The sequence below is a fragment of the Panicum virgatum genome, chromosome 3N, assembly GCF_016808335.1.
Source record: "Panicum virgatum strain AP13 chromosome 3N, P.virgatum_v5, whole genome shotgun sequence".
Classification (NCBI taxonomy): Eukaryota; Viridiplantae; Streptophyta; class Magnoliopsida; order Poales; family Poaceae; genus Panicum; species Panicum virgatum.
Window position 1 is genome coordinate 47,669,009 of NC_053147.1, and position 15,719 is coordinate 47,684,727.

Genomic DNA, 15,719 nt, shown 5'->3' on the forward strand with positions numbered 1-15,719 from the left:
CTTTGATAATGGCATGAATTTAATATCAAAATCACTAACCATCCTAACCTCGGCCCAATTATTGGTCGTTTTCGCGTTTGCACATATATTTTGGAGGTACTTCGTTTTTGCAGGTTTTTGACCAATTTTGGAGCATGAAATGACGAGGCCCACGTTCACGAGATGACACGAAGAAAGACGAAGGCCAAAGCCCGAACAAAGGACCGAAGGCCATGATGATTAGAGGCCCGTTCGTGCACATCCACCCTCCAATGAAGCCCAAAGGACAAAGCCCACAAGATAATATCAAGATACTTCGGGGCTAAGCAAAGCAAAGAGAGATTTAAGGAAGGATTTTCCATCCTATCCTTTTCCTCGAAGAAATCTCGAAGATAACGATGTCTAATGGGGTGCAATCGTGAAAGGCATAAACTCTAGAAGACTCCAGGAGACTTGGGGAGAAAGGAGGACACAAGGCGGCGAAGAAATGGGCCAGGCCGGCCGGCCTGGGTCCATTGGGCCGGCCGGCCCAGCCCCTTTTTGTGGCGGTTCGGCCTCCCCTTTGACGTAGGCTTTCCTGAGGCTATTTAAAGACCCCTCCCCAAGGTTCACGAGGAGATCAATTCGGGAGACGACGCCAAGGAGCAGAGAAGATAGTGGGACACCTCTCGGAGAGCCGAGGGTCATGCTAGTTGTCTAGGGTTTGCCCTAGCCGACGTCGGAGTTCTGGAGCTAGGATCATCAAGATCAAGGTAGGGCCCCGGTTGTGATCTTGTGATGTACAATCATTCATGGTGAAGTTATTTGTGATTCCGAATGTTTAGCGACCATGTTCTCTCTTTCGATTTTGTTCTTTTCTTTGGGTTTGCTTCATCCTAGATCTATTATCGAGATAGATCGCTTAGCATGATCTTGTAGTCATGGTGGCTAGAGGTTCATGGCGGAACTACCAAAGGGGGTTCGACTTGCTTTAGTGTACTTTCGTCCAAAGGGGGGCGTTGTGACAGGGCGTTGCCACTGAGTAGGTGGGGTATCGAGGGATCGGATTGGAGATTTTGAGTTTAAAGATGCTTTTCATTGAGATTCACATCTATCTTACTTCACTACATCTAGCTGGAATTACAACATATGCATGATCTAGGTGATCTAGATTGGTTATCTCTAACTTTGTCTTGCTACCTTTGGTGTTTGTCGTTTTTAGTAGATTAGATTCGTCTTTCACCATCTCAACACAAAGGAATCTCTATGCTAGTAGATTGTTTCTTGTATCTTTGGTTCCGTGGATTGATAAACCTTGGGGGAATACTCTAAGGGAAAAGTTACACGAACTGTGCGCTTGCGGTATACAAATCGGGGGCGCTAAGGAGCGTCAACACCCAACAGGGACATTACTGGCAGAAGGAGCTGAGAAATCCAGGAGAGTCTTCTGAGCCATGGGTATAGAAGCGGATGGCGCATTGATGACTTGTTCTGATGCCGAGAGTGTACACTAAGGAGGTATGATACGAGGCTGAATTCTTCTTAAGAGCGACTCTGGATTCTACATGAAGTTTTGCTGCAGATCAAAATCAATCATACATTACCCTTTTTTCATCACAACAAAGGAGAAAACAAGCCAAGTTAGCCTGTTTAGCAAATGAATATTCCATTTTCCTTTTGTTCATGACCTTGCCTACACAATTAACCAATGTCTTCCCCTGCAACGGTGCAAAAATGCTTGTGGGTATTTTATAATGTCTACTTCAGATACATGGTCATTCAGCCTGGTTCCTGTAACGGCATCAGAAATGCCCGGCATTGGCGCCAACAATGCCTCGACATTACATATAGCAATTACTGGAAAACAAACTGTCATGAATCATGAATCATTCCGCAAGCGGACGGAAACACCGGTGCAACATTTTACCTAGAGAGTATTCTGGGGTGTCATTTATATTTCCGCAGGGAAGGTGGCGACTAAATTGTGTAGGTAGGCAGGATGAACTAATCTCAATAGAATATTTAGATGTATAAACAAGGGTAAGATAAATATGGATGAAGGTAGTTGAAACACAAGTAAACTCAACTCTGATAAAAGTAAAAGAGGTAGGGAGCTAGGCAGAACTTAGTTAGTCAGGTCTCTCTAATGTTCTTAAAGCATTTATGTAGTTTACTAGTACTTTATACTTCGCACAAATTATAGTTAGCCTCTATCTAGTTATCCAAATACAAGGGAGAACTATGCAAATGGCTGACAGATATGACTGTCAAGCCATCACAGCATTTTATAACCCTTCTACCCCCTAACAGAACATGAATGATTACGATGGCACTAAACAGGGCTGTCACCACCTGCGGGTTACTTATACAAACCATGTGAAAGGGTGACATCTAGCAACACTTATCTAACCCAGACACCATGTCTACACTAGTAAGTGACACTCTAGTATCCCGCACAGAACCCCCACCCTTCGGATGAACAGACATCATACTAGAGCAAACATACGAATACTGGAGAATGTAAAAGTTAACTAGAACTAGGTCTCTAACCAAACAATGCATATAGTAACAAAGCAAACTAATCATGAATTCTATGTCTGATACCGCAGGGCATAAATTATGCAAATATAAATAACTGTAAGATAAGCCTATTACATACGACCGAACATTACAAAAGAGAACTAGTAGCGAACCCATACCTATTCTTCAAAGCACATTCGACGACCTAACAACTACTTCACCTAAACTTCACTAGCCTAGAACTACTCAAGAGAGAAATGGAGCTAGAGCTTCAAGTTGTGCTTATCTTCGTTCTTACACTCCCCCCCCCCCTCTCTCTCTCATATTTATAGAGGGTGCAAATGGGGGGGGTCTTGCGCCGAGTTGCAGCAGTCCTAGTACCTTGAACTGACTTATGGAAGGAGGGAGGAAGGTTCCTGCAAAGGCGGGAGGTCGGTGGCACCTGGGCCCACTCGGTCGACTTCCAGGTGGCCCCAGCCACCTCCAGGTTGCTCTGGTGTCCTCCCACATGTCCTCTTGTCAATGTTCCACGTGCTTGGACCTCTAGTAAGTTGGTTTGGTACATTAAGTGGGCCCTTTGATCCATGTGAGCTTAAATTCTGCGCTCTGATTGGTCGATGATTTTTCCCATGGATCATAAAGACCTCACAACCAGCATTTTAGCCCTTTTTCCAATATTGTGTAATTTCTAAGGGCATAGTGGGTTTTGGCTTTATTTAAGACAAATATGCATATGAAATATTTAAAGTCTCAAGATTTTCTGATCAGATTGACACTTGAAATTGATCATTAACAAGCGTCAACAACCATCCTTGCTGCAATCAAGTTTGCTTTTGACCAGATTATTGCTAGCAATAGTCGATCTTTGTGAAACACCATTACTTGGACATGTAGAAGGATATTCAATATACGGTTGCATATACATTCTACTATAATCAAAAAGTGTGTAATAGTACGAATACAACCAGAACCATGGCACAAATGCCTCACCAACCGAATATTGTGTAGCAGCATGATTACCTTGTCGTGAACGAGAAGCCGATTGCTCATGATGTTCCATTGATGGCTTTGTATCCTTAAGTTTTCTGGGCTGCTTCTTCTGTTTTTGAGCAACTCCTTTTCCCTCATATTTGGCCAGGAGTTCCTTGAAACTCGGCCTTCCCTTCTTCTTGTCCTTAGGAGTTTTTAAAGAATCCCCAGAATGACCAGTTAGATCGGTCTTTGCATACCTGGCGCCCTTCTTCAGTTCTTGTCCCCCGAGTGTTGAACTTTGTGATGAAGCTTCAGGGGACTTATTCTTTGTAATTTCCTTGCTCTGTTTCAAAGTCAGATCTTGCTTCACCAATGATTACATTTTTCCCTTTGGTTTATTCGGTTTGATTTGACCGAACTAAAACCTTAGGATTTGGTAATTCGATAGTATCACTGGGAAGGGATTATTATCAACCTGCATCTGTGGAATGATCAATCGACCTTCATTCACAACCGATTGAATTTGTCTCCGAAATACTTTGCAATCGTTAGTTGCATGAGTAAATGAATTATGCCATTTGCAATAAGCACGCTGCTTCAATTCTTCAAGCGGCATGATAGCATGAGACAATTTAATGTATCTCAATCTATTTAATTCATCAAATATATGATCATATTTGGATACATCCAAAGTAAACTTAATATTATCTTGCCAATTTTTCTGAATTGGCTTGAGAGAACCACAAGTGCAAAGTTTATCATTAGAGGGGAAAATAAACTCAGCAGCATAAACATCCTTGCCTTGATCGTCTGAACAATTTGATTCATAACCAAGAACATAAATAGGTCCGAACAATTTGATTCATAACCAAGAACATAAATAGGACAATTAGTCTTTTCACCGGACTTTTGCAAATTTCTAGCCTCTTTTGCTCGGCTTTCATGAGCCAGAGTCTTTTGTAGAACTGGACAAATATCTAGAAATTCTTGTCCATCTAGCTTTTCTTTATAAAAATTAAGTAAACCAGCAAAAGCTAGATCAACCAAATCTCTATCAGAAATTGTCAAACTATAGCATCGATTTTTAATATCTCTAAATCTTCTAATATATTCATAAATACCTTCATGCAATTTTTGCTTAACTGATGTAAGATGTGACAATTTCAATTCAGTTTCACCAATAATGAAATAATAATAAAATTTCTGCTCTAAATCGGCCTAAGTGTGAACTGAATTGGGTGGCAATAAAATAATAAACCAAGTAAATGAAGCACCCGATAGAGACAAAGGAAACAATCTCAATTTGTAAATATCACTAGTACTAGTTTCACCACACTGTATAATGAATTGATCTATATGCTCCAATGTAGTCTACTATCATCACCAGTGAATTGAACAAACTCAGGAATTTGAAACCATTGTGGATATGCAACATACTCATATTCATCAGGGTATGATCTCTGATATGATCGGTATTTACTTTTTAGATATATACCAAAAGTTTGTCTAAAGATTTTAATCGCTTCATCTTTAATGCCGCCGGAATCAAAATTGTCGGCCTAGGCTGATTTACAGTAGGTGTGCTATAGGGTTGAGCAAAGTTCGGTGGTGTAGGAATATGTTGCAATGATATGGCGCATTTGCATTAGATGATGAATTATAATTAATTCGGCCATGCTGGTTTGCCGAATCAGTCACTATAGCAGTAATAGTTGGAATTTTGTCATTAGCCGGGTCTTATCGGTATTAGATGTAGGTGCATGTTTATCATTACCGATAGACTTCATACCAAGATGGGTTTCTATTTGGCTAAAGCAATTATCAAACATACTATGAATATTTTGAACCATAAAATCCAAATTATTATTGACATGAGAAGCAACAGTATTATCTATAGCATTAGCTATTTCTGAATTAAAAACAGGCTATTTATCCTCATCAAACTTTACCTAAAACTGTGAAGAGTCGAAGGTGACATCCTAGTGCTTTGTGGCCTTTCCTTGTGGATTCATGGAGAAGTGCGACATGTATTGTTTCATGTCTTCTTCTCCAGTCTTTGGATCTCCTTCTTTTTCTCTTCCCGGATCTTCTTTTGGTTTTTATCAAGAGGCTTCTGATGTTCGGCCGAAAGTTACTCAAAAGCAGGCCTTGCGATGTTTTCGGTGATAACATCACTAGGTTTAGGTATCTTACCGGCCATGGTAGCGAATTGATTTTTGCCTATCCCCAGCGGAGTCGCCAAATATTATGTTGGCGCAAATTTAGGGTCAACACACAGACGCAGTCGAACGTGTGGCGCGAATAGGAGCTCACTGCAGCACCTCATGCGTAGACCAGTCAGACTGGTTTCACTAGGGCAGGCCGACGAAGGACCAACGAATGCTAGCCCAGAAAGATACATAGAGGCAGGCTCACACATGGTTGTTCTAGAATGGCAGGTCACTTAGGACACCCTCAATCGACGTAGAGACGAAGGAGGAATAGCAAGTAATAGAATGGAAAAGCTAGGGCAATAAAAAGTAAAAGATAAAAGTTGTATATTTGATCGATTGGATAAAAAACTTCAATCGACCGTGGCCTTTTTTATTTATAGGGTGGGGAGGACTTGCCCCGCAAAAAATACTTTTTACAAATCTATACCTATGAAGATCTCTAATAATTGTACTCGGACTCCTGCTACATCGGCCATACCGGTCAATTCCACCGGTCAGACCGGTCGGCCTCATCAGACCGGCTACAAGGTTCAGACCAGTCAGCCCGGTCAAGCATATCGGTCAGATTGGTCGGCCCTTATTTGACTGGCTACAGGTATCAGACCGGTCAGACCGCCTAGGGATATCGGTCAGACCGGTTATTGCCAATTTTGATCGTTAACACACTCCAAGAGTAGGCCGTCTCGTCCTCTGTATTGCTTCTAACGCCTGCCGGGAACAATACGAAGGTCGCAAACACGGACAACAACGTGAGCTCGAATCAAATCGACCCTTGAATGGAGGTTGCGAGGATAGGGCCCTTGAATTGGCATTTTTAAGGACTGCTATATATCCCTTGCGCTACAGGAGCGATTTGGCCGTTCTATGACTCCGTTTGGTCCCATAGAGTTGCATGCTGACCATTAATTTCTTTCATACTGTGTTTTAACTTTAGATCTTTTTTCTAATGCCGCTAATATCCTTTACTTCGCCGCGTTGGAGTCCATCTGCATACGAATCTGTTGACCAACGGCATGCAGCTGGCACAAGCATGCAATGAGATGTACATTATCTTCTCTTTATTTTAATATTACTTATTTATTTTCTTTCTATTTTTTCTTTTATATCTAATGCTCTAGTAAATATTTCTTGACCACTATATATATAATCTGTCTTATTTTTCTTGCTGCTATAAACTAAGTGTGAGTGTTTTAAAGGTGCTAATTGATGTATTTTTCTCTTCTAATTTTCCCCTTATTTGTCATCTAATGTATTTCCTTTTATTCTTTAATTTCTTATTCCACTGTGTTTTATCTACTCTCTCTTAACCAATCCACATGTTTTAGTTTATATTCTTCTCTCACTCCTTATTAATTTTTTAGTTTATATTCTACTATTGCTCCTTATTGTTGTATTTAACTTTTTTTCAATATATAGTAATCTTTGTCTTGTGTCCATAATGTAATAATTAATATTATTGGAGGCATGTAATTTATTTGTTTGCTTTGTAGATTAATTGTTCATTTATGTTGACTCATTTTTTCGTGATGTTCGTTTTTCCGTTATTTAACAATACAATCAAATGGTCACCATATTCAGTATTTTTGTTCGTTATGATTAATTTTTTATTTCAAAATAAATCTTTGTTCATGTTGTTAAAATATTTGTTCTCAATATCCAAACTTAGTTATATAATATTAAAATACTTTTAGAAAATATCGTGTAAATATAGGTAAGTTTTATTTTAAAGATCTTGTCATAAAAAGGATAATAGTGCAACCATGGATGCTCTGATTAATATTTATAGGTTTTTAGTTTTGAATTTGCATGCATGTGGGTGAGTTACCATACTTATCTTCTTCAGCATGCATGCAGACAATCTCTCTCCTCTACCAACATATATTCAGCGACATATAACCCCACCCTGCCCATATCCAACTACTCCGTCTATCATAAAACGTAAAGTACTTTGCTTTTATCCTATGTTAAAGGAGTTTAACTTTGACTAAAATTATAGAGAAGAATACTAATATCTAACACATCAATAAGTACTCCTTCCGTCTCGAAAATAAATGCACGAATTTATCTCCAAATTAGGGCACGTACAAAGACGAGATAGCTGTCGTCTATTTGTGTCCCGCTCAGCTCAAATTGTCGACATGGCAGATGTTAAATGAAGAGAGAGTACGTCATCGTTGTCTCTTTCATCTACAGCACGGTCGCGTGCTCCGATGCGAGTCGCTGGCTCCCGAAGTTCCTGTTGTCTTTTCCACTTTTCTATCCTTCCTAAGCACATCTGTGAATAAGACAACCTAATTCTTGTTGTCATATATATATAACCGCTATTCCATACCCTGGGTATAGAATACTTATTCTGTATCCGAGCCAGCCCCGCCCACCGGTCCCGCCTGGCGCTAGGTGAGCGCCTGGTTTTTTTCTCTCCCAGTTTTCCTCCCGGCCGTTTTCCTCCCTCGCTGGTTTTTCTCCCCTAGAACAGATTGCTGGTTATTCACATGGTTTTTTTTTTCACGGATTGCTTAACACATAAGCGTTCTTTCGGGAGATGTGCGGCACAAGTTGATTGTTGGGAGGTGCGCTTGGTCAGTGCACTCTTGACACGTTCGTGGATGCATGGGAGAATGCATAAACTTTTCTGTACATGTATAAGATTAAATTGGATGAGCACCCATGGATTAGATTAATTATTCGGTACAGTACAATTTGATCAATTCTGTTTTTGCCATGTTGGCCAACACATAGTTTCTTGCAACTAAAATTCATTGGCCTATCACAAACACTTAAAAATAGGCTGTCAATCATAAATACTACATAATTCGGTTCCAAAAACACTTTATTAGCATAAATACTATTCATATCACTCTTTGTTTTTCAATCTTCCCCTCAATCTCCAGACTCCAACTTCCTACTGATTGGTTGGCATAAAGTGAAGGAAAAAAACATGTATACGCTGGCCTTCACCTGCACCAGGCATGACAAAATAAATTCTTTGACATCAATCATCATGCCATTAGATGGGTTATGGACCAAATTACAGGCATACAAATGGATGTCTCGGAAGGACATGAACTATCAAGCTAACAATAATTTTCTACACTTCCCTGGAGATATTTTAGCCTTCACAGTCATCTGAGCTTTTTTGGATGTCTTCTGTAAGGCTTACAAATGCCAGGCTTATTTGTTCTGATAAATCTGCTCTAACGAGAACTTGGAGCTGCATGCAAATGTCAATAGTTCAGAACAATAGCAGGTGAGAGCTCACCTCTCATGCCGAAGCTGAGCTTCCCATGGAGCGTCATTGGCATCTGAATTCCTGAACTGGAGGAGGCATAGCAGAATATGCTCCTTGTGTCCTCAGACTACCCACAAGCGAGGGAGATAAACTGAGAACAAAGAAATCACTTGTGATATTTGAAAAAACAAATACGAAACGTGGATATGCCTCACATATCAAATGATTGTTTATATTATGCAAGAACATAATCGCTAAGTACAAAACAGAACAAAAGGAGTGTTCTTGAAATTGACAATAAGCACAAATCTAGTAAAAAGTTACAAGTACACAAAATCTACCTTCCGCCTATTGGATTTGCTGGAGCAATAACACTGCATCGAGCGTGAAGAGATGTGATGATTCCTGCCTTTGATATTCTGATACTCTGTTGCTCCATGGCTTCATGAATACGAAGAGAATTATATATTCATAAGATAGAAATTTAGATGCTAATAGTACAGAAGATTCCAATGCAAATATTATAACATACCTATCTTGATCGTTCATCTTGTCAAATTCATCAATAAGGCATATGCCCCTATCAGCAAGAACCAGTGCACCTCCCTCAAGTGTCCATTCCCGTGCTACTGGATCCTTGTGAACTGCTGCAGTGAGACCAACAGCAGAGGCTCCTTTTCCAGTTATATATACCGCTCGGTGTCCTGTTTTCTCCACATACCTAAAAGATGGAAAATTAGTGGTGCAATCTCAAATGATGAAAAGTGATTGATTCTGTCCTTACTTTAGAAATTGGGATTTTGCAGTGCCTGGATCACCCAGGAGGAGGACACTGATATCTCTTGTTAGACGATTCATGGTCATAAATGGACAGAGCAATTGATTTGACAATCTATTGAGTTCAAGTGCTTATGTGAGATATTGTACATTAGCATATCGAGTTGCATCAAGAGATTGAAGAGTAAAATAACAAACCCTTTCCCCAATCCTTGGATCCTTAGACGAAAATCAATGCACGAAAATCTGGTGGATTCAGAATCGGTAGCAGTACCTTATCTCAATGAAAGACACAAGCCAAGAGCCAAACGTAGACTTATGCCCACCGGGTCGCCTTCGATGATGTTTCTTCACGGATCTAGCACCGGCATCCCTAGAACCAGCTAAGCGGCCTTGCTCTATCTGCCCTCCATGGAATCTGCAGCCGATCCCATTCTTTCCACGGCTCTGCATGGCTCTTGCAGCCGGTCCACCCATTTCTCCACGGATCCTCTCTCATCCATCGATCTACAGGCTCAGGGATCAGGACGAATTATGTGGCACATTTTTCACAAAACGAATGACTCGAATTCAATCAATGAGGATCTAAAGCACAAGGCCATACCACGAGCCTGATTAATGACGTCCTCCGCCCAGCTGGCTCTTGACGGCACTCATCCTATGTACGAAACGGAGCAGGACATTGAAAATAGGAGATGGCAGGGATGCGCTCGTGGGCTCACCGACGACAAACGCCGGTGGAATCAGTGGCAGCTGGTGACCGAATCCCCCATGGCGGCTGCTCTATCTTCGCGCATTGGAGAGAGCTTCTATTGGGGAGGTGCCAAAGAGGTCGGCGAAGCTGCAGAGGACGCCGCACGAGCTCCCCGGGAGCCGTCGGCGCAGCCTTGCCGGGGCGGCGCAGGGTCCCGCCAGGGCAGCGCGGGGGCTGGCGGTGCAGGGTCTCGCCGGGGCAGCACAGGAGCTGGCGGCGTAGGGCGTCGCCGGGCCGGCACGGGAGCCAGCAGCACAGGCGGAGCCGGGGCGGCGCGGGAGCCGGGGGCGCAGGATCGCGCCGGGGCGGCACGGGAGCAGGCGGAGCTGAGCCTCGCCGGGATTGCAGCTGGCCGGTGCGGCATGGGGAGGAGTAGCGGGAGAAATTGGAAACTGATTTGTCCTCCCACGATCTATCAGGCGCTGGCGGAGGAAAAGAAAAAAAAAGCCAACGGAGGGTGGGGAACCGGCGAAGAGCAAAAAAATCGGACGGGGTGGGGGAGGCGCTCGGTGCGGTCAGGTCAGGAGCTGGTTGGCTCGGTTGCTGAATATCAGGCCCTATTTGGCCCTGAAATCACGGTGACTGGAGTGGTCGGAGGGAGCTGGAGCTGCAAATCGTGGCTCCGCGCGGCTCCACGGAGCTCCTCAAGGTATTCTGCCACCTTTGCCCCCGCGCCCACGCGCACGCGCAGTGCCTCCTTGTGCCGCCTTTGCACGCTGCGGCGGGGCAGGAGACAGCGGCGACGGAGATCTCGCGGCGGAGGAGCGCACGACGGTCGAAGATGAGGCGGCGGCGGAGGGGCGCGATGTGGGGTGGAGGCGGGGCAGAGTTGACCGGGAGGCCGAGCGGCTGCGTGGGGGGCCAGCAGCGGCAGCTGCCCCGGAGGCCAGCGGCGGCGGCGCGGGAGGCCGAGCGTCTGGCGGTATTGAGATGGCCCGGTGGTGCGAGAGGCCGAGAAACTGGCAGCGCGGGAGGGGGGGGACGAGCAACCGGCCGTTTCCTGGAGGCGAGCACGAGGAAGGCCGGCAGAGAGAGTGCTGCGGAGGCGGCAGGGGCAGAGGCCATGCAGGAAGGAAGAAAGAAGAGATAAGGAGGAAAGAAAAGATGGGAAGAAAAGGTAAACATAGAAAAAAACATAAGGGCATTATGGACATTCACATATTCAATCTATTCATAAAGAATAGGGTGAAGCCGTTTTGCCAAACGTTTTCTAAAATGGCTCTAGTTTCATCAGAGAAGCCGCTCTACCCGAGGAGCCAGAGCCGGAGCTGTTTTTAGAGGAGCCGGAGCCCTGCCAAATACACCTTACTTACTCAGTACCTAGGATAGCCAATAGCAATATTCCGCTATTTCATATCCAAATATTATTCCATACTGGCGCGCGCACGTCTCCGAGCAGTTGTGCTCCCGACGTGTCGATTGGAGCCAACCCGTCCTGCCGGCGTGCGCACGTGGAGTCGCAGTGCCTAGTTTGTTTTGACCCCCGCGTACACGTCTCCATCCGTGCTGCCGAGATGTGCTGGGCTTCAACACCATGGACTTTATTTTTGAAATCCCAATAATATTTTGACAACAACTATTAGTACGATCTTGCATTCGTTTTTGTTACTAATAAACTCAATTTTCTTGTGATGGTAGAAGCCAATAAGGGAGACTCAATCAAGCATTATTTCTACATAAAGCTTTCAGATTTTTTTTTTCAAGCTCTGAAGCTCATAAGGCAATTCAACTGCATCAGGTCAGCACAGTACATCAAACCTACTAACAAAAACAGGACTTGCAAAGTCTCCTGAAGCTATCTACCAGAACAGAATAATGGCCGATTCTCATCTTGTAGCCAAAGCAGTAACACTTTTGATTTCTGAAGAGATGAACTCTGATATTGGATACATTAAACATTGACACTGCTCCGAGGCAAGGTGCAGAGTAAACACCAATATGTATCAGAATGGTGGTAACTACAACTAATGTTATCGTGCAAAATTGTTGCAGTACTACATCCATAATGCTTTCACCAATTTGTATGTTCTGGAATCAAAAGAATAATTCAAACTTCTTCGGATCAGCAGAGTTTTTTTGAAGCCATCTGAACAAAAAGGTGTGCAGCCAGTTCTCTTTTCATTGTATCTGAAGCAGCGATGCAAACAATTTCTGAAAAGTTGAACTGTGATGTTGCTGTCAGAAGTCTGGCTATCATATTCCTCTAGGCATCAACATCTGGGTGGACAAACTCCTGAGAAGCTGAATTCATGAGGGATCAAGGAAAAACAGTGACACGGTTAGGGACTAGATAGCATATGCTAGAACTCTGGTGCTTTGGAAATCTATGTTCATGTAGTCATCCCCCTCCATGAACGAGATACGTCACCGCAACACTGGTGGAGCCTGCTGCATTGGAACATAGCATTGGTAACTAAATGAACAATATGAACACGTCGCAATGAGAACAAAATGTTCCAACCTAGATAAATTGTTATAGTTACGATCTATCAAGAAATGAACAAGATTTGACACTACGTCAAATAGCTCAAATTGCCCAAACAAACGTCGTGAGAAAGAAATCCATGAACTGTTGTGTGAGAACCGCCCAATTTGCCCTCGGTTTAGGTGAAATTATTGATTAATCCTTTAAGATGAGGGCTAGCACGTGTCCGTCTCTCGACACGCCACGTGCTAATCCACACCTTAGAGGCATTTAACCAACACAATTCACCTAGAACGAGAACAAACCCGGTAGTCCCGGTACGTGTTTGCCAAATGCCCAGGATTAAGCACACGTACCGTTATACAAGCGCGTACATTGTCGATGATCCATAAAGAGCAATTTTACACACTTAATATTACAAGTTTGATATAGGAGGGTTCAGCTAACTTCCATTACAAGCCTTAGGCTCACGATAGTCATATTAAACGGAAACTTAAAGTTTATTGTATTTACATACTCTCACGGAGCTCGATTACGATAAAGACTTACTAAAGTAATGATGCCTTGCTCAAGGACATCATTATAGCCACCACGACCTACTCTTCCCCCGCGTTTGGATCAGCGGGGTAGAAGTGGCCGAACACCACTTCCGGCTCACCTGCAACTAGGTTTAGAAAGCAACCTGAGTACAAAAGGTACCCGCAAGACTTACGCTATTACATATACAAGGATCATGCAATGGCTCAAGTAAAAGCTTTAAGGTTAAGTAATTATTGCATCAGCATTAGCTCTCTACACTATCACCTATCACAATTAATTAATATTGCCCAAACCCCCATTAAATTTTAGTTAGTTACGAGTATAACATATAAAGTGACACATAGGTGCCATGAACCATTTCCACCATAACCGAATTTCTAAGATGAGTTCATGGGATAATGAGCTTGCTCATAACCGAGAGCGCGGCAATTCGAAATGATTATAACCTTGCAAGGGTGTACTACTTTACCCACACGACGCGAGGACCATGCGACTCACCCAACCGATCACGCCGGGCAAGGGGTACTCACGTCAACTGTTCCCAACAAGGCTCGATCATTGAACTTCACACCTAGCTTACGAGTAGAGACTTAGTTTCCACCGGGGCCGTCACTAAACTTTCCTACACATAGGTCCACCCGGGGGACACCTCTAAGCCTCTCTGCATAGTCCGTAGCCACGTATCTAGGACTGCACATCAATGATCAAGTCAAAGAAGGTAATTGGCTTATCCGTACCATTATATTGGATATGTGGTAGCACGGAAAGGTGCTCAAAACCGACGTCATCCATGGACGGTCCTTAAACGATTCAAGCGGACTATGCCCATGTGACTCCATTCTCTAGGCCCTACCATTCCGCTCGAATCTCGATACTACCAAACTCTTAACAACCCAACCGAACCAGTGCGATCAAGGGTAAATGGTAAATGTGATCCTCCAAACCATTCCTGTCTAGCGAGTGTGACACCTCAGGTGTTAGCACATCTAATGCAATCAAGGTACCTTAGTTAAAGTTAAAAGAAACATTTGAGAAATTAATTCAAAAAGAAAGGATCAAATAAAAGACAAATCATACAAAAGAAATTAAAGGAAAAAGAAAAAGGAGTGGGAAGCAACTCAAAATTTATTTCAAAAATTGTGCACAAAATTTTAGTTGCTCATGAGAGGTGTTTCAATTGACATGTGCTCAATTGAACTTCAGCCAAAATCAATTCAAAAACTGAATAAAACTAAAGTCCTTTTGTGCAAATATGCAAATGTACCAATAGTTCAAAATGTGAGTTTCAAATGAAATTTTGCATAACACAAAAGTTGAAGATCTTGAAAAGTTATGCAAAAGTGGTATTCAACACTTTTCCATTTGAGCCCTCCAATTAGGAGATAATTTTTGTTTACCGAGAGGTCCCTGAAATTTTCAGAAATCGCAAAAGAGCCCCTACCTCCATCTCTTTCTCCCGGCTTGCTCTGTTTCAGCCGCCGCCTGCCGTACGCCGCCGGTGGACTTCGTCCACCGCGCGCCCACGGCCAAATGGACCCGGGGAAACCTCTCCACGCCACCTGGCCTGCCCCTTGGCGCCCTCCCACGCCCACACGCGTCCCAGGCCGCTCCCGAGCCGCCACGACACCCCGGCCGGCGCAGCGCCGCTGCCTCCTCCGCCCGCTCGCCGTTGAGCCACCCAGGACCAAATCAACCGCCCCCAGTCACTGCATTCCTCCCCCAGGAGCTCCTTCGCCTATAAAGACCCCCAGCACCCCACAGTCGCGCCCCTTCTTCCCCTTCTTCCTCCTCCCGCCGCTCCGCCATGGCCGCCGAGATCCAGCTCGCGCGGACCGGCTAGCCCAGCCCCACATTGCACCCTCCGACCACCGCAGCAGCTTCGCCACCTCCCAGTTAAGCTCCACGCGCGCGGAATCGAATCCAAACCCCCTCCCGAAGCCGTTCCCCTTTTGCGCCGCCGCCGGCGAGCTCAGGCTCACCGCGGACCGGCCAGCTCCGGGGAAGACCGAGCCCGACAGCTACCCCAGAAGCATCCACGAGCTCACGCGGTGCTCGTGCGCACCTTGTTCCCCTACCCCGAGCCCTCCTTCGCCTCCAGCGCCGGCGAACCGAACAACCGACCCGCCATCAACGCCGACGAGCTTGAACCTGTGCTCCAAACGCTCGAACGTCGACCAGGGTAGGTGTTCCTCGATCCTTTCTCCCCCACGCGCCTCCCCGTGGCAGCCCCGGTAAGCCCTGCACCGCAGAACACCACCGGCAAGATGCCACGGCGGAGAAGGCCGGCGAAGGACCCGGTTGTAATTTCTTTTTTTCGTTCAAGGGTGTCTC

The 15,719-nt window shown here is 44.3% G+C and overlaps 1 long non-coding RNA gene across 1 annotated transcript; it reads right to left on the reverse strand.

Moving 5' to 3' along the window:
* Positions 1–8,682: 8,682 nt before the first annotated feature.
* LOC120663320 lies at positions 8,683–10,525 on the reverse strand. Its single transcript, XR_005670471.1, has 5 exons — positions 10,274–10,525; positions 9,944–10,176; positions 9,425–9,784; positions 9,234–9,333; positions 8,683–9,043 (listed from the first exon to the last, which is right to left on the reverse strand). It is a non-coding gene; the product is annotated as an uncharacterized LOC120663320 (long non-coding RNA).
* Between the last annotated feature and the right edge of the window lie 5,194 nt (positions 10,526–15,719).